The 20086-nt window shown below is 38.6% G+C and overlaps 1 protein-coding gene across 1 annotated transcript in view; it reads right to left on the reverse strand.

Annotated features, from left to right (window-relative positions):
• The window catches only part of LOC128658546 (dynein axonemal heavy chain 11-like), a 1692686-nt gene that overhangs the window by 1343188 nt on the left and 329412 nt on the right, over positions 1–20086 (reverse strand). The gene's annotated exons all lie outside the window — the stretch shown is intronic.

Below are 20086 nucleotides of genomic sequence, written 5' to 3' on the forward strand. Positions count from 1 at the left end.
GTTAAATGATGCAATTGATTGGAATATATTACATAGAAATTTAAGCAGAAAGGGCAGTTTAACTATAAAAGGCTGCCTAATAGTGACCATAAGTATCTCCATACTGCAAATAATGAACAACAGGAACTAAAAAAGGTAATACTTAGAAAAAGATATTGTTTATATATTTTTACGCATTATAGTCATACATATAGTGCTTGGAAAATGTCATTGTTTTTAAACTTATGCGCATCAGATGGTAGTAATGACTTTACACATTGGGGTAGATTTACCAATGTCTGTCCGACATGATACGCTTGTGCAATGCTGCCCCCTGCAGATTCGGGGTGTCAATCAGCCTGATCGTATAGGATCGTGCAGATTGAAGACCGCAGTCTCAGAGGCAGCGGACAAGTTATGAAGCTGCGGTCTTTAGACCGCTGCTTCATAACTTCTGTTGCCAGCAAGCCTGAAGGGTTGCCCTTGTTAAATCGACCCCCTAGTTTCAGAAATTTAAAAAATAAAAATCATAAAATGTCAATCTAACAGCACACATGGGGGTTAACAGCAGCAGGATTAAGATACAATTTTTAGAAATATCTTTAGCAATCTCATTGAAATTAATAGGTATCACTAAATTATGGCGGATGCTGCAACGCCATTTTTTGGGTTCTGGATTTTGATTGCACTATAATGGATAGTGACAGGGTTATCACTAATTATTTCATATTTATTTCTTTACCAATTTTTGTAAAAGCAATTTTTACCTTTGCTGTACTTCAAATAACTAAAATAACTAAACATATCATACGCTTAGAAACATTAACCATTTAAAATGAGTATCTCTGTTTTAGCATTAATTTTTTTTTTACTTTTAAAACAAATTGCTTAAACAAATCCCAATTTAGGGCTCATTTCCACTGAGTCGTTAAAAAAATAGCTGATTTTTTCTTTGAACTCTCTCTTCTTTTTTTCTCTCCACTCTTTCTTTCTCCACTCCCTCCTCTCTTCATCCTCTCTTTTCACCCCTCCATTCTTTTCAAAGTCGCTGACCACTAAAAGTAGTTTACAGCTCCATTTTAATACCAGGTTTCGATTGAAATATTTTGCGCAGTGTGTGCCGTCGGTCTTTTTGTGTATGTGTAAGTTAATGTTGTGTCAATGCTTCCATCTGACATCGGATTTCTCAAACGTCGCACCATAACAAGTTTGTTGCTATGATAACCCGACCTTAGCCTTTAAAATTTACATTTAGCGCCTGTGCTCCTTACCTGTGATCAGCTAAAGAGGGAAAGACACAGTAGTTAGTTGCAGTGTTAGGAGTTTGGTGTTTTTTGAGCCAGGTAATGATTTGGTCGCCTAATAAATAACCGAAGAATTTAAAGCATTTTTTTTAAATTAAGATCAGTGATTTGTTTTTGGTTTTAATTTATTCTTTCATTTATTTGTAAATGTAATATTTAGTGATGCCCCAGGCATAGGTCTAGATGAAGCTATATGCTTGAATATATTTTTTATATAAAGTACATATTGAAATATAATTAAGAACATAACTCCAATCTGCTTGTAGAAGTGCTAAATATTATATATAAAAATACATTTAAAAAGAGAAAAGCTTGCATTGTTTGCAAACTTTAAGATCTCAATGGAAAAGAGCCCTTAAAAATCTTACGGCTAGATTTAGAGTTCTGCGGCCAAAGGGGTGCAATAGCTACGCATGCTTTTTTCTGGCCGCATCTTTTAAATACCGCTGGTATTTAGAGTTCACAGAAGGGCTGTGTTAGGCTCCAAAAAAGGAGTGTATAGCATATTTACCGCCACTGCAACTCTCAATACCAGCGGTGCTTACGGACGCGGCCAGCTTCAAAAACGTGCTCGTGCATGATTCCCCCATAGGAAACAATGGGACAGTTTGAGCTGAAAAAAAATCTAACACCTGCAAAAAAGCAGCGTTCAGCTCCTAACGCGGCCCCATTGTTTTCTATGGGGAAATTCTTCCTAAGTCTGCACCTAACACCCTAACATGTACCCCGAGTCTAAACACCCCTAACCTTACACTTATTAACCCCTAATCTGATGACCCCGCTATCGCTGACCCCTGCATATTATTATTAACCCCTAATCTGCCGCTCTGTACACCGCAGCAACCTACGTTATAGCTATGTACCCCAAATCTGCTGCCCCTAACCCCCGCTGACCCCTTTATTATATTTATTAACCCCTAATCTGCCCCCCACAACGTCGCCGCCAGCTACCTACAATAATTAACCCCTAATCTGCCGACCGGACCTCACCGCTACTATAATAAAGTTATTAACCCCTAATCCGCCTCACTCCCGCCTCAATAACCCTATAAGAAATAGTATTAACCCCTAATCTGCCCTCCCTAACATCGCTGACACCTAACTTCAATTATTAACCCCTAATCTGCCGACCGGACCTCACCGCTACTCTAATAAATGTATTAACCCCTAAAGCTAAGTCTAACCCTAACCCTAACACCCCCCTAAATTAAATATAATTTTATTCTAACGAAATAAAATAATTCTTATGAAATACATTATTCCTATTTAAAGCTAAATACTTACCTGTAAAATAAACCCTAATATAGCTACAATATAAATTATAATTACATTGTAGCTATTTTAGGATTAATATTTATTTTACAGGCAACTTTGTATTTATTTTAACCAGGTACAATAGCTATTAAATAGTTAATAACTATTTAATAGCTAAAATAGTTAAAATAATTACAAAATTACCTGTAAAATAAATCCTAACCTAAGTTACAATTAAACCTAACACTACACTATCAATAAATTAATTAAATACAATACCTACAAATAAATACAATTAAATAAACTAACTAAAGTATAAAAAATAAAAAAGAACTAAGTTACAAAAAATAAAAAAATATTTACAAACATTAGAAAAATATTACAACAATTTTAAACTAATTACACCTACTCTAAGCCCCCTAATAAAATAACAAAGCCCCCCAAAATAAAAAAATGCCCTACCCTATTCTAAAATTAAAATAGAAAAGCTCTTTTACCTTACCAGCCCTTAAAAGGGCCATTTGCGGGGCATGCCCCAAAGAATTCAGCTCTTTTGCCTGGAAAAAAAAAACATACAATACCCCCCCCCCACATTACAACCCACCACCCACATACCCCTAATCTAACCCAAACCCCCCTTAAATAAACCTAACACTAAGCCCCTGAAGATCTCCCTACCTTGTCTTCACCACACCGGGTTCACCGATCGGTCCAGAAGAGCCTCCGAAGTCTTCATCCAAGCCCAAGCGGGGGCTGAAGAGTGACGTCCTTCCTCCGGCTGAAGTCTTGATCGAAGCGGCAAATGAAGAAGTAAATCTTCGGGCAGAAGTCTTCATCCTATCCAGGCAGAAGAGTAGATCCAGACCGGCAAACATCTTCATCCAAGCTGCATCTTCTATGTTGTTCCATCCGATGACGAGCGGCTGATCTTGAAGACCTCCGGCGCGGATCCATCCTCTTCTTCCGATGACTAGACGACGAATGAAGGTTCCTTTAAGGGACGTCATCCAAGATGGCGTCCCTCGAATTCCGATTGGCTGATAGGATTCTATCAGCCAATCGGAATTAAGGTAGGAAAATTCTGATTGGCTGATGGAATCAGCCAATCAGATTCAAGTTCAATCCGATTGGCTGATCCAATCAGCCAATCAGATTGAGCTCACATTCTATTGGCTGATCGGAACAGCCAATAGAATGCAAGCTCAATCTGATTGGCTGATTGGATCAGCCAATCGGATTGAACTTGAATCTGATTGGCTGATTCCATCAGCCAATCAGAATTTTCCTACCTTAATTCCGATAGGCTGATAGAATCCTATCAGCCAATTGGAATTCGAGGGACGCCATCTTGGATGACGTCCCTTAAAGGAACCTTCATTCGTCGTCTAGTCATCAGAAGAAGAGGATGGATCTGCGCCGGAGGTCTTCAAGATCAGCCGCTCGTCATCGGATGGAACAACATAGAAGATGCCGCCTGGATGAAGATGTTTGCAGGTCCGGATGTCCTCTTCTGCCCGTATAGGATGAAGATTTCTGCCCGAAGATGGACTTCTTCATTTGCCGCTTGGATCAAGACTTCAGCCGGAGGATGGACGTCACTCCTCAGCCCCCGCTTGGGCTTGGATGAAGACTTCGGAGGCTCTTCTGGACCGATCGGTGAACCCGGTGTGGTGAAGACAAGGTAGGGAGATCTTCAGGGGCTTAGTGTTAGGTTTATTTAAGGGGGGTTTGGGTTAGATTAGGGGGTATGTGGGTGGTTGGTTGTAATGTTGGGGGTGGTATTGTATGTTTTTTTTTTCCAGGCAAAAGAGCTGAATTCTTTGGGGCATTCTTTAGTTAGTTTATTTAATTGTATTTATTTGTAGGTATTGTATTTAATTAATTTATTGATAGTGTAGTGTTAGGTTTAATTGTAAATAATTGTAGGTATTTTATTTAATTAATTTATTGATAGTGTAGTGTTAGGTTTAATTGTAACTTAGGTTAGGATTTATTTTACAGGTAATTTTGTAATTATTTTAACTAGGTAGCTATTAAATAGTTATTAACTATTTAATAGCTATTGTACCTGGTTAAAATAAATACAAAGTTGCCTGTAAAATATATATAAATCCTAAAATAGCTACAATATAATTATTCGTTATATTGTAGCTATATTAGGGTTTATTTTACAGGTAAGTATTTAGCTTTAAATAGGAATAATTTATTTAATAAGAGTTAATTTATTTCGTTAGATTTAAATTATATTTAACTTAGGGGGGTGTTAGTGTTAGGGTTAGACTTAGCTTTAGGGGTTAATACATTTATTAGAGTAGCGGTGAGGTCCGGTCGGCAGATTAGGGGTTAATAATTGAAGTTAGGTGTCGGCGATGTTAGGGAGGGCAGATTAGGGGTTAATACTATTTCTTATAGGGTTATTGAGGTGGGAGTGAGGCGGATTAGGGGTTAATACATTTATTATAGTGGCGGTGAGGTCCGGTCGGCAGATTAGGGGTTAATTATTAAAGGTAGCTGGCGGCGATGTTGTGGGGGGCAGATTAGGGGTTAATAAATATAATATAGGGGTTGGCGGTGTTGGGGGCAGCAGATTAGGGGTACATAAGTATAACGTAGGTGGCAGCGGTGTGCAGTCGGCAGATTAGGGGTTAAACATTTTTATTGAGTGGCGGCGATGTGGGGGGACCTCGGTTTAGGGGTACATAGGTAGTTTATGGGTGTTAGTGTACTGTAGAGCACAGTAGTTAAGAGCTTTATGAACCGGCGTTAGCCCAAAAAGCTCTTAACTCCTGGCTTTTTTCTGCGGCTGGAGTTTTGTCGTTAGATTTCTAACGCTCACTTCAGCCAAGACTCTAAATACCGGCGTTAGAAAGATCCCATTGAAAAGATAGGATACGCAAATGGCGTAGGGGGATCTGCGGTATGGAAAAGTCGCGGCTGGAAAGTGAGCGTTAGACCCTTTAATGACTGACTCCAAATACCAGCAGTAGCCCAAAACCAGCGTTAGGAGCCTCTAATGCTTGTTTTGACGGCTAACGCAAAACTCCAAATCTAGGCGTTATTTTTTCTCTTTAACACCTAGTTCAGTATGCTGTAATGTTTGAGACCTTATAGACAGCTTCTGACAGTTTTTAACCTGTTTGGGTGTTCAGTGTAAACCAAATGTAAATTTGCACTTTTTGGCTTCTGTTATTTTCTATGGGACACATAATTTCTTGGTGGAAAACGCGCTTCGGAAACTGTTATGGCTTCCGACAGCAATTTTCAGTTTTGCAACCTTGCGCAAAACCATTTATAGCTCAATGAAAAAGAGCCATTACTTGGCTGTTTCTGAAACTGAATCACTATTAAAAAAGCAAATTTTTTTTAAATAAGTAATTTTTTTTTTACAGCAAAGAATGGTAAAATAAATAATTTATGTTTGTTTTTTACAATCATTAGACATTTTGGGCAAGACTAAGGGGGATATTTATCAAAGCCTCAACTATGCTGCATTTGCCGTCACCAATACGCTCGCCTAACATCGCGGCCACGGACTTGAATACGCTCTCCATATTTATAAAAGAAGCTGTAAAAAAGCTGTGCACCAAGTACGGGGTGATGAGCATCGGACTGTTGTTAACTAGCAGTCATCGATCTTGCTGCTATTTCGGCTTTTTCACAACTTTATTTATATCCTGTCACTAAATGCCGCCACTATACTAAAATGTTTAACCCCTATCCTGCTGCTCCCGGACCCCGCCGCAATTTTAATAAATTTATTAACCCCTACCCCACCACTCCTGGACCCTGCCGCAACTTTAATAAATATATTAACCCCTATCCCCCGCTCCCGGACCCCGCCGCAACTTTAATAAATGTATTAACCCCTATCCCGCTACTCCCAGACCCTGCCGCCACTAAATAAATGTATTAACCCCTAAACCCCTGGCCTCCCACATCACTACCATTAACTAAACCTATTAACCCCTAAACCGCCAGCCCCCCATCACCATAAACTAAATTAAGCTATTAACCCCTAAACCTAACAACCCGCTAACTTTACATTAAAATTACCACATCCCTATCTTAAAATAAATTAAAACTTACCTGTAGAATTAAAATAAACTAATTCTAAACTATTAATTAACATACCATATCTATTATACTAGAATTACATTAAATTACCAATTAAATTAACTATATTACATATTAAAAAATCCCTAACCCTACACAAATTATTTAAATCTACTATTAAAAATTACTAAGTTAGAAAAAAAGCAAACACTAAGTTACAATAACAAACACTAAGTTACAAAAAAAAACCCACAGTATCAACAATAAAACAGAATTACACCTACATCTAATAGCCCTATAAAAATAAAAAAGCCCCCCCCCCAAAATAAAAAAAACCCTTGCCTACAATAAACTACCAATGGCCCTTAAAAGGGCCTTTTGTGGGGCATTGCCCAAAAGAAATCAGCTCTTTTACCTGAAAAAAAAATACAAACACCCCCAACAGTAAAACACACCACCCAACGCTGAGCTCCTCTTCAATACGGTCGCCGCCGTAAACTGGAACTTGAATGCAAGTGACGTCATCCAAGATGGCGTCTCTTGCATTCCTATTGGCTAATTACAACTGCTAAAATCCAATTGGCTGTTCCAATCAGCCAATAGGATTTGAGCAGCTCTCATCCTATTGGCTGTTCCAATCAACCAATAGGATGAGAGCTCAATCCTATTGGCTGATTGGAACAGCCAAAAGGATTGAGCTCTAATCGTATTGGCTGATTGGAACAGCCAATAGGATTTTTGCAGCTCTAATCCTATTGGCTGATTGGAAACTTTCAGCCAATAGGAATGCAAGGGAGGCCATCTTGGATGACGTCACTTGCATTCAAGTTCCAGTTTATGGCGGCGACCGTATTGAAGAGGAGCTCCACGCTGGATGTCTTCAGGATGGACCTGCTCTGTGCCGGATGGATGAAAATAGAAGAGGCCGCATGGATGAAGACTTCGCCGGATGGATGAAGATAGAAGAGGCTGCCCGGATGAAGACTTCTTGCCATCCGGATGAAGACTTCTAGCCGCCCGGATGAAGACTCTTGCCGGCTGGATGGATCCTTCAAGCGGAACTTCAAAAACTGTAAGTGGATCATCGGGGTTTAGTGTTAGGTTTATTTAAGGGTTTTTTGAGTGGGCAGGTAAAAGAGCTAAATGCACTTTTAAGGGCAATGTCCATACAAATGCCCTTTTAAGGGCAATGGGTAGCTTAGTTTTTTTTAGATAGGCTTTTTATTTGGGGGGGTTGGTTGGTTGGGTGGTGGTTTTAACTGTTGGGGGGGGTTTATATATTTTTTTTTTCAGGTAAAAGAGCTGATTTCTTTTTGGCAATGCCCCGTAAAAAGACCTTTTTGTAACTTAGTGGGGGTTTTTTGTAACTTAGTGTTGGTTTGTTTTTGTAACTTAGTAATTTGTAATAGTATATTTAAATAATTTGAGTAGGGTTAGTTTTTTTAAATATGTAATATAGTTAATTTAATCGCTAGTTTAATGTAATTGTAGTATAATAGTTAGGGTAGGTTAATTATTAGTTTAATATAGTTTATCTTAGATTAGGTGTAGATTAGGTGTAATTAATTCTTTAATTTATTCTAAGATAGGGATGTTGTAATTTTAATGAAAAGTTAGCGGGTTGTTAGGTTTAGGAGTTAATAGCTTAATTTAGTTTATGATGATGTGGGGGGCTGGCGGTTTAGGGGTTAATAGGTTTAGTTAATGGTAGTGATGTGGGAGGCCAGGGATTTAGGGGTTAATACATTTATTTAGTGTTGGTTGGATCCGGGAGTGGTGGGATAGGGGTTAATAACTTTATTTAGTGGCGGCGATGTCGGGGCGGCAGATTAGGGGTGTTTAGACTTGGGGCTTATGTTAGGGTGTTAGGTGTAAACGTAACTTGTTTTCTACCATAGAGATCAATGGGATATCTGGCAGCATTGAACATAAGCTTTCGCTGCTTTTAGACTCCCATTGATTCCTATGGCATCTGCGGCCTCCAGGGTGGCGGATTGAAAACCAGGTACGCTGGGCTGGAATTGCCGCGAGCGTACCTGTTAACTATTTGATAACTTTGAAAAAGTGTCAAATAGTGCCAAATGTGTATTCAGAACATCTGTAATGACGTAAGCATCGATCAGTGTCGGATTGAGATATATATATATATATATATATATATATATATATATATATATATATACAGTATATATATATATGATGGTATTTTGGTACAATATATATCTATAGCTATAATTATACATGAATATATATAGGTATAGATATATACAGATATATATTGTAATATCTATTTAGAAATACTTAGAACATATTCTGCTATTTGTAGAACATTGGAATGTGAAATATTTACAGTAAATACACAGTATAACACTTTATTAAATATGAATTTTGCATAAATATGTTTTTACTAGTGATGTCACGAATAGTTCCCGGCGAACATAGCTTGTTCGCGTTCGCCGTGGTGGGCGAACATATGCAATGTTCGATCCGCCCCCTATTCGTCATCATTGAGTAATACTTTGACCCTGTACCTCACAGTCAGAAGACACATTCCAGCCAATCAGCAGCAGACCCTCCTACCTCCTGGACAGCATCCATTTTAGATTCATTTGGAAGCTGCATTTTTATTGAGAGGAGGGACAGTGTAGCTGCTGCTGATTTAATAGGGAAATCGATAGTTAGGCTAGTGTATTCAGTGTCCACTACAGTCCTGAAGGACTCATCTGATCTCTGCTGTAAGGACAGCACCCCAAAAAGCCCTTTTTAGGGTTAGAACATCAGTCTGCTTTTTTTTTTTTTCCTGTGTAATCTAATTGCAGTTGCCTGCCTGCCAGCGTGTGTGTCAGGCTTACATCGTATACTGTGCCCACTTACCCAGTGCCACCACTCATATCTGGTGTAACAGTAGTGTAGATTTAAAAAAAACAACACTTTTTTGACTGTGTTAAATAATAGCAGTCAGTTTCCTTCACACGTGTGCGTTTCAGTGCCTGCCTGCCAGGGCACAGTGTCACCCCAGTGCAACTGATATCTGGTGTAACAGTAGTGTAGATTTAAAAAAAAGAACACTTCTTTGACTGTGTTAAATAATAGCAGTCAGTTTCCTTCACACGTGTGCGTTTCAGTGCCTGCCTGCCAGGGCACAGTGTCACCCCAGTGCAACTCATATCTGGTGTAACAGTAGTGTAGATTTAAAAAAAAAAAAAACTTTCTTGACTGTGTTAAATAATAGCAGTCAGTTTCCTTCACACGTGTGCGTTTCAGTGCCTGCCTGCCAGGGCACAGTGTCACCTTAGACCTTGAAGCCCACCTTAGACCTTGAAGCCCACCTCTTTCAGATTGCATTTTAACACACAGTTTTTCACCACTAGAGGGTGTTAGTTCATGTATTTCATATAGATAACACTGTTCGTGCACGAGAAGTTATCTGGGAGCAGGCACTGATTGGCTAGATTGCAAGTCTGTCAAAAGAACTGAAAAAAGGGGCAGTTTGCAGAGGTTTAGATACAAGATAATCACAGAGGTTAAAAGTATATTATTATAAATGTGTTAGTTATGCAAAACTGGAAAATGGGTAATAAAGGGATTATCTAGCTTTTAAAACAATAAAAATTCTGGTGTAGACTGTCCCTTTAAACGGGGAGTTTGGTTTGTTACTGTGAAGCGGGGGCGTAATGTTTTAAAGCACGTTATTCCAAACAATTTAGCAATGTTAGGTGATTTATGCCCTTTATGGATTAAAACCAGACTCTGCATCAACTATGTAATTTTCCATGGGAGTTTTGCCATGGATCCCCCTCCGGCATGCCACAGTCCAGGTGTTAGTACCCTTGAAACAACTTTTCCATCACTATTGTGGCCAGAAAGAGTCCCTGTGGGTTTTAAAATGCGCCTGCCTATTGAAGTCTATGGCGGTTCGCCCGGTTCGCCTGTTCGCGAACTCCTTAATTCTAAGCAAAAAAAAAATATTTTTAAATAGTGACGTGATTCAGATAGTTTACATTTTGTTACTAAGATGGTTTAGCAATACATTTTGAGGGGTTCTACTTCAAGGGCAATTTTCATGCAAAGTGGTGGTTGGCACTGATGTGTTTTCAGGATCCAAAATGGCAACCCTAGCAATTAAAAGCTGGATATTGACAGTAAAATGTTGGGCAAAGATAATATCCCTCTGCAAATAAGCTTAAAGGGATATGAAACCCAATTTTTTTTAATGATTCAGATAGAGCATGCAATTTTAAGCAACTTTCAAATTTACTCCTATTATCAATTTTTCTTCATTCTTTTGGTATGCTTTGCTGAATGAGCATCAATGCACCACTGGTTTCTAACTAAACACATGGGTGAGCGAATGACAATTGTATATATATATATGCAGCCACCAAAAGCAGCTAGAACCTAGGTTTTTTGCTGCTCCTTAGCTTTCCTAGATAAACCTTTCAGCAAAGGATAACAAGAGAATGAAGCAAATGAAATCATAGAAGTAAATTGGACAGTTGTTTAAAATTGTATGCTCTGAGGCCTATTTATCAAGCCATCAACCACAAATACGCTAGAATTCTGCAGCGTAATTGTGGCGAGCCTGATTCGCCTCATTTATCAAAGCCTACAGACCGGCAAAAGTTGAAATTTGTGACGTAACATACGATCCGCCGATCTCAATCTGACACAGATCGATGCTTGCGTCATTACAGATGTTCCGAATACAAATTCGGCACTATCTGACAACTTTTGCAAGTTATCAAACTGCTAACAGCTACGCTCGCCACTATTCCGGCCCAGCATACCTGGTTTTCAATCCGCCACCCTGGAGGCCGCGAATACCATAGAAATCAATGGTAGTCTGAAAGCAGTGAAAGCTCATGTTCACTGCTGCCCGATATCCCATTGATTTCTATGGTATAATAAAAGTTAAGTTTACACCTAACATCACCCCCGAGTCTCAACACCCCTAATCTGCCGCCCCGACATCGCCACCACCTACATAATGTTATTAGCCCCTATTCCGCCACTCCCCGACATCGCCGCCACCTACATAATGTTATTAACCCCTATCCCGTCGCTCTCGGACCCCGCCGCCACCTAAATAATGTATTAACCCCTATCCTACCGCTCCGGGACATCTCCACAACTAAATAAAGTTATTAACCCCTAAACCCCTGGCCTCCCACATCACTACCACTTACTAAACTTATTAACCCCTAAACCCCCCACATCGCCATAAACTAAATTCAGCTATTAACCCCTAAACCTAACAACCCGCTAACTTTATATTAAATATTAACTCATTCCTATCTTATAATAAATTTAAACTTACCTGTAGAATTAAAATAAACTATATTAAACTAATAATTAACCTAACCTAACTATTATACTACAATTACATTAAACTATATTAAACTAATAATTAATCTATCCTATTATACTAAAATTACATTAAACAAAAAATTAAATTAACTATATTACATATTTAAACCGCTAACCCTACTCAAATTATTTAAATATACAATAAAGAATTACTAAGTTACAAAAAACTAACAACTAAGTTACAAAAAATAAAAAACACCAAGTTACAAAAAATAAAAAACACTAAGTTATAAAAAATAAACTATCAAATATTTAAACTAATTACACCTAATCTAAGAGCCCTATGAAAATAAAAAAGCACCCCAAAATAAAAAAAAACCCTAGCCTACAATAAACTACCAATGGCCCTTAAAAGGGCCTTTTGCTGGGCATTGCCCCAAAGAAATCAGCTCTTTTACCTGTAAATAAAAATGCAAATACCCCCCCAACAGTAAAACCCACCACCCATACCACAAACCCCCCCAAATAAAAACCTATCTAAATAACCTAAGCTCCCTATTGCCCTGAAAAGGGTATTTGGATGGGCATTGCCCTTAAAAGGGCATTTAGCTCTTTATCCTTGCCCAAACCCTAAGCTAAAAATAAAACCCACCCAATAAACCCTTAAAAAAACCTAACACTAACCCCCAAATATCCACTTACAGTTTTTGAAGACCTGACATCCATCCTCAACTAAGCGGCAGAAGTCCGCAGCGAAGCGGGCCGAATTCTTCATCCAACCAGGCAGAAGTCTTCATCCCGACGGCATCTTCTATCTTCATTCATCCGGTGCGGAGCGGCTCCATCTTCAAGACATCCGGCGCGGAGTATCCTCTTCTTCCGACGTCTTCTTTACAATGAGGTTTCCCTTTAAATGACATCATCCAAGATGGCGTCCCTTACATTTCGATTGGCTGATAGAATTCTATCAGCCAATAGGAATTAAGGTTGAAAAAATCCTATTGGTTGTTGCAATCAGGATTGAGCTCCAGGATTGAGCTTTCATCCTGTTGGCTGATCCAATCAGCAAATAGGATTGAGCTTGCATTCTATTGGCTGATTGGAATAGCCAATAGAATGCGAGCTTAATCCTATTGTCTGATTGGATCAGCCAATAGAATGTAAGCTCAATCCTATTGGCTGATTGCAACAGTCAATAGGATTTTTTCAACCTTAATTCCTATTGGCTGATAGAATTCTATCAGCCAATCGGAATGTAAGGGACAACCATCTTGGATGACGTCATTTAAAGGGAAACCTCATTGTAAAGAAGACGTCGGAAGAAGAGGATGCCCCGCGCCGGATGTCTTGAAGATGGAGCTGCTCCGTGCCGAATGGATGAAGATTTCTGCCGGCTTGGATGAAGACTTCTGCCGGCTTCGCTGAGGACTTCTGCCGCTTCGTTGAGGATGGATGTCGGGTCTTCAAAAACTGTAAGTGGATCTTCGGGGGGTTAGTGTTAGGTTTTTTTAAGAGTTTATTGGATGGGTTTTAATTTTAGATTAGGGGTGTGGGCAAGGAAAAAGAGCTAAATGCCCTTTTAAGGGCAATGCCCATCCAAATGCCCTTTTCAGGGCAATGGGGAGCTTAGGCTTTTTAGACAGGTTTTTATTTTGGGGTTGGTTGTGTGGGTGGTGGGTTTTACTGTTGGGGGGTGTTTGTATTTTTATTTACAGGTAAAAGAGCTGATTTCTTTGGGGTAATGCCCCGCAAAAGGCCCTTTTAAGGGCCATTGGTAGTTTATTGTAGGCCAGGTGTTTTTTTTTTTGTTTTTTGTTTTTTATTTTGGGGTTTTTTTTGTTTTTTTTTCATAGGGCTCTTAGATTAGGTGTAATTAGTTTAAATATTTGATAGTTTATTTTTTATTTTTTGTAACTTAGTGTTTTTTATTGTTTGTAACATAGTTGTTAGTTTTTTGTAACTTAGTAATTCTTTATTGTAGATTTAAATAATTTGAGTAGGGTTAGGTGTTTAAATATGTAATATAGTTAATTTAATTTTTAGTTTAATGTAATTTTAGTATAATAGTTAGGGTAGATTAATTATTAGTTTAATATAGTTTAATGTAATTGTAGGATAATAGTTAGGGTAGGTTAATTAGTAGTTTTATATAGTTTAATATAGTTTAATTCTAAAGGTAAGTTTAAATTTATTATAAGATAGGGATGTGTTAATATTTAAAATAAAGTTAGCGGGTTGTTAGGTTAAGGGGTTAATAGGTTAATTTAGTTTATGGCGATGTGGGGGGCTGGCGATTTAGGGGTTAATAAGTTTAGTAAGTGGTAGTGATATGGGAGGCAAGGGGTTTAGCGGTTAATACATTTATTTAGTTGTGGAGGGCTCCGGGAGCAGCAGTTTAGGGGTTAATAACTTTATTTAGTTGCGGTGGGCTCGGGGAGCAGCGGGATAGGGGTTAATAACTTTATTAGAGTTGCGGTGGGCTTCGGGAACAGTAGGATAGGGGTTAATGACTTTATTTAGTTGCGGTGGGGTTAGGGAGCTGCAGGATAGGGGTTAAACATTTTAGTATAGTGGCAGTGTTTAGTGACAGGTTATAAATAAAGCTGAGAAAAAGCTCATCGCCCCGTACTTGGTGCACAGCTTTTTGACAGCTTTTTTGATAAATAAGGAGAGCGTATTCAGGTCCGTGGCCGCGATGTTAGGCGATGTTAGGTGAGTGTATTGGTGCCGGCGAATGCAGCATAGTTGACGGCTTGATAAGTAGGCCTCTCTGTCTAAATCATGAAAGAAAAATTTGGGGTTTCATGTCCCATTCAATAATTGAAGTTATGATGAGTTATATTTGAACCTGTTAGAAATACAAGTGAAAACAAAAATATTACTTTTCAAATTGAGCTTAATTTGGTGACACGCATGTAAATTATTTTCAACACACTGACTGAACACTTCAATTCACAAATAAGTACACTTGGCAATACAATTCTACATTATTCTAAACACAGACTCTACATTAATATTTAGTAATTACAAGACATATATATTGTGTTGCCATAGAATAACATAATTTATATAAGAACTTACCTGATAAATTAATTTCTTTCATAGTGGCAAGAGTCCATGAGCTAGGGACGTATGGGGATATACATTTCTACCAAGACGGGGCAAAGTTTCCCAAACCATAAAATGCCTGTAAATACATCTGCTACCTCACTCATACCTTAGTTTAACATGTAGCCAAGACGTGATGTGTAAAAGAAGGAGTGAAAAGCATACAAAAAGAGGAACTGGAAAAAATAAAGTGCTTTCTACAAAAAATTATAACCACAAAAAATAGGGTGGGTCTCGTGGACTCTTGCCACTATGAAAGAAATGAATTTATCAGCTAAGTTCTTACATAAATTATTTTTTCTTTCATGCAAGTGGCAAAAGTCCATGAGCTAGTGATGTATGGGATATAATACCCAAGATGTGGAAATCCACAAGTCACTAGAGAGGGAGGGATACAATAACAATAGCTAAATCCACTGAGAAATTAAATCTAAAATAATTAAGTTTTCTTTAAAAAAAAAAAAAAAAAAAAAATCAAATCAAAGGCATTAGAATCAAACTGAGACAACTACCTGAAGAACCTTTCTACCAATGGCTGCTTCCAAGTAAGCAAACACATCAAAATGGTAAAATTTAGTAAAAGTATGCAAAGAAGACCAAGTTGCTGCTTTGCAAATTTGATCAACTGAAGCTTCATTTTTAAAAGCCCAAAAATTAGCAACCAATCTAGTAGAATGAGCTGTAATTCTCCACCTCCAAATAAGCTTTGTGAATCAAAAGTTTTAACCAAGATGCCACAGAAATGGCAGAGGCTTTCTGACCTTTCCTGGAACCAGAAAAAATAACAAATAGCCTAGAAGCCTTTCTGAAATCTTTAGTAGCCTCAACATCATATTTAAAAGCTCTTACCACATCCAAAGAATGTAAAGACCTTTCAAGAGTATTCTTAGGATTAGGACACAAGGAAGAAATAGCAATTTCCCTATTGATATTGTTAGAATTCACAACTTTAGGCAAAAATGTAAATGAAGTCCGCAAAACAGCTTTATCTTGATGGAACATTAGATAAGGAGACTCACAAGAGAGAGCAGACAATTCGGAAACTCTTCTAGCAGGAGATATAACCAAAAGAAATAACACTTTCAAGGAAAGCAGTTTAAAATCCAAAGAATGCATAGGCTCAAAAGGATGAGCCTGCAAAATCTTCAAAACCAAATTGAGACTCCAAGGAGGAGAAATAGATTTAAAAACAGGTTTTATATGAATTAAAACCTGAACAAAACAGTGAATATCAGGAAGTTTAGCAATCTTTCTATGAAATAAGACAGAAAGAGCAGAAATTTGTACTTTCAAAGTATTTGCAGACAAACCCTTATCCAAACCATCCTGAAGAAACTGTAAAATCCTAGGAATTCTAAAAGAATGACAAGAATATTTATGAGTGGAACACCATGAAATATAGGTTTTCCAAACCCAATGATAAATTTTTCTTGAAACAGACTTACAAGCCTATTTCATAGTGCTAATAACTGAGTTAGAGAAACCTCTATGACTAAGCACTAAGCATTCAATTTTCATGCCTTCAAATTTAGAGATTTTAGATCCTAATGGAAAAACGGGCCATGAGACAGAAGGTCTGGCCTTAAAGGAAGTGGCTAAGGCTGGCAACTAGACATCCAGATAAGATCTGCATACCAAAACCTGTGAGGCCATTCTGGTGCTATCAGAAACACATAATATTGTTCCATTATGATCTTGGAGATCACCCTTGGAAGAAGAACCAGAGGTGGAAAAATATAAGCAGGTTGGTAAAACCAATGAACTACTAAGGCATCCACCATCTCCGCCTAAGGATCCCTGGACCTGGAAAGGTATCTGATAAGCTTCTTGTTTAGACGAGAGGCAATCAGATCTATTTCTGGAAGACCCCACATCTGTACAAGATGAAAAACACATCTGGATGGAGAGACCACTCCCCCGGATGTAAAGTCTTTTGTTTTGTGTGAGATTCTGCTAAATGAAAAGATTGAGCTAGTACCAAGATATCGTCCAAATAAGGAAACACTGCAATATCCTGCTCTCTGATCACAGGTAAAAGGGCACCGAGAACCTTTGAAAAGATTCTCTGAGCTGTCGCTAGGCTAAATGGAAGAGAGACAAACTAGTAATGGTTGTCTAGAAAAGAGAATCTCATAAAACGGTAGTGGTCTGGATGAATCAGAATGTGAAGATAAGCATCCTTTAAGTCTATCGTGGACATGAAATGACCTTGCTGAACAAAAGGCAGAATAGTCCTTATAGTCACCATCATGAAAGTTGGGACTTTTTCAAAACGATTTAAAAATTTCAGATCCAGAATTGGTCTGAATGAATCTTCTTTCTTTGGGACAATGAATAGATTTGAATAAAACCCCAAACCCCGTTCCTGCAGAGGAACTGGAACAATCACCCCTGTGAGCTCTAGGTCTGAAATGCATTCCCAAAAAGCCTGAGCCTTTACAGGGTTTGTTGGAACATGAGAAAAAAAGAATCTTCCTATGGGAGGTCTTATTCTGAAACCTATTCAATACCCTTGAGAAACAATATTCTGAATCCACTGATTTTGAAGAGAAATGGTCCAAATGTGTTGAAATAATTTCAATATTTACAGTAAATACACAGTATAACACTTTATTAAATATGAATTTTGCATAAATATGTTTTTACTAGTGATGTCACGAATAGTTCCCGGCGAACATAGCTTGTTCGCGTTCGCCGCGGTGGGCGAACATATGCAATGTTCGATCCGCCCCCTATTCGTCATCATTGAGTAATACTTTGACCCTGTACCTCACAGTCAGAAGACACATTCCAGCCAATCAGCAGCAGACCCTCCTACCTCCTGGACAGCATCCATTTTAGATTCATTTGGAAGCTGCATTTTTAGTGAGAGGAGGGACAGTGTAGCTGCTGCTGATTTAATAGGGAAATCGATAGCTAGGCTAGTGTATTCAGTGTCCACTACAGTCCTGAAGGACTCATCTGATCTCTGCTGTAAGGACAGCACCCCAAAAAGCCCTTTTTAGGGTTAGAACATCAGTCTGCTTTTTTTTTTTTCCTGTGTAATCTAATTGCAGTTGCCTGCCTGCCAGCGTGTGTGTCAGGCTTACAGCGTATACTGTGCCCACTTACCCAGTGCCACCACTCATATCTGGTGTAACAGTAGTGTAGATTTAAAAAAAACAACACTTTTTTGACTGTGTTAAATAATAGCAGTCAGTTTCCTTCACACGTGTGCGTTTCAGTGCCTGCCTGCCAGGGCACAGTGTCACCCCAGTGCAAGTCATATCTGGTGTAACAGTAGTGTAGATTTAAAAAAAAGAACACTTCTTTGACTGTGTTAAATAATAGCAGTCAGTTTCCTTCACACGTTTGCGTTTCAGTGCCTGCCTGCCAGGGCACAGTGTCACCCCAGTGCAACTCATATCTGGTGTAACAGTAGTGTAGATTTAAAAAAAAAAACTTTTTTGACTGTGTTAAATAATAGCAGTCAGTTTCCTTCACACGTGTGCGTTTCAGTGCCTGCCTGCCAGGGCACAGTGTCACCTTAGACCTTGAAGCCCACCTCTTTCAGATTGCATTTTAACACACAGTTTTTCACCACTAGAGGGTGTTAGTTCATGTATTTCATATAGATAACACTGTTCGTGCACGAGAAGTTATCTGGGAGCAGGCACTGATTGGCTAGATTGCAAGTCTGTCAAAAGAACTGAAAAAAGGGGCAGTTTGCAGAGGTTTAGATACAAGATAATCACAGAGGTTAAAAGTATATTATTATAAATGTGTTAGTTATGCAAAACTGGAAAATGGGTAATAAAGGGATTATCTAGCTTTTAAAACAATAAAAATTCTGGTGTAGACTGTCCCTTTAAACGGGGAGTTTGGTCTGTTACTGTGAAGCGGGGTCGTAATGTTTTAAAGCACGTTATTCCAAACAATTTAGCAATGTTAGGTTATTTATGCCCTTTATGGATTAAAACCAGACTCTGCATCAACTATGTAATTTTCCATGGGAGTTTTGCCATGGATCCCCCTCCGGCATGCCACAGTCCAGGTGTTAGTACCCTTGAAACAACTTTTCCATCACTATTGTGGCCAGAAAGAGTCCCTGTGGGTTTTAAAATGCGCCTGCCTATTGAAGTCTATGGCGGTTCGCCCGGTTCGCCTGTTCGCGAACTCCTTAATTCTAAGCAAAAAAAAAATATTTTTAAATAGTGACGTGATTCAGATAGTTTACATTTAGTTACTAAGATGTTTTAGCAATACATTTTGAGGGGTTCTACTTCAAGGGCAATTTTCATGCAAAGTGGTGGTTGGCACTGATGTGTTTTCAGGATCCAAAATGGCAACCCTAGCAATTAAAAGCTGGATGTTGACAGTAAAATGTTGGGCAAAGATAATATCCCTCTGCAAATAAGCTTAAAGGGATATGAAACCCAATTTTTTTAATGATTCAGATAGAGCATGCAATTTTAAGCAACTTTCAAATTTACTCCTATTATCAATTTTTCTTCATTCTTTTGGTATGCTTTGCTGAATGAGCATCAATGCACCACTGGTTTCTAACTAAACACATGGGTGAGCGAATGACAATTGTATATATATATATGCAGCCACCAAAAGCAGCTAGAACCTAGGTTTTTTGCTGCTCCTTAGCTTTCCTAGATAAACCTTTCAGCAAAGGATAACAAGAGAATGAAGCAAATGAAATCATAGAAGTAAATTGGACAGTTGTTTAAAATTGTATGCTCTGAGGCCTATTTATCAAGCCATCAACCACAAATACGCTAGAATTCTGCAGCGTAATTGTGGCGAGCCTGATTCGCCTCATTTATCAAAGCCTACAGACCGGCAAAAGTTGAAATTTGTGACGTAACATACGATCCGCCGATCTCAATCTGACACAGATCGATGCTTGCGTCATTACAGATGTTCCGAATACAAATTCGGCACTATCTGACAACTTTTGCAAGTTATCAAACTGCTAACAGCTACGCTCGCCACTATTCCGGCCCAGCATACCTGGTTTTCAATCCGCCACCCTGGAGGCCGCGAATACCATAGAAATCAATGGGAGTCTGAAAGCAGCGAAAGCTCATGTT

Source organism: Bombina bombina, chromosome 1, assembly GCF_027579735.1.
Source record: "Bombina bombina isolate aBomBom1 chromosome 1, aBomBom1.pri, whole genome shotgun sequence".
NCBI lineage: Eukaryota > Metazoa > Chordata > Amphibia > Anura > Bombinatoridae > Bombina > Bombina bombina.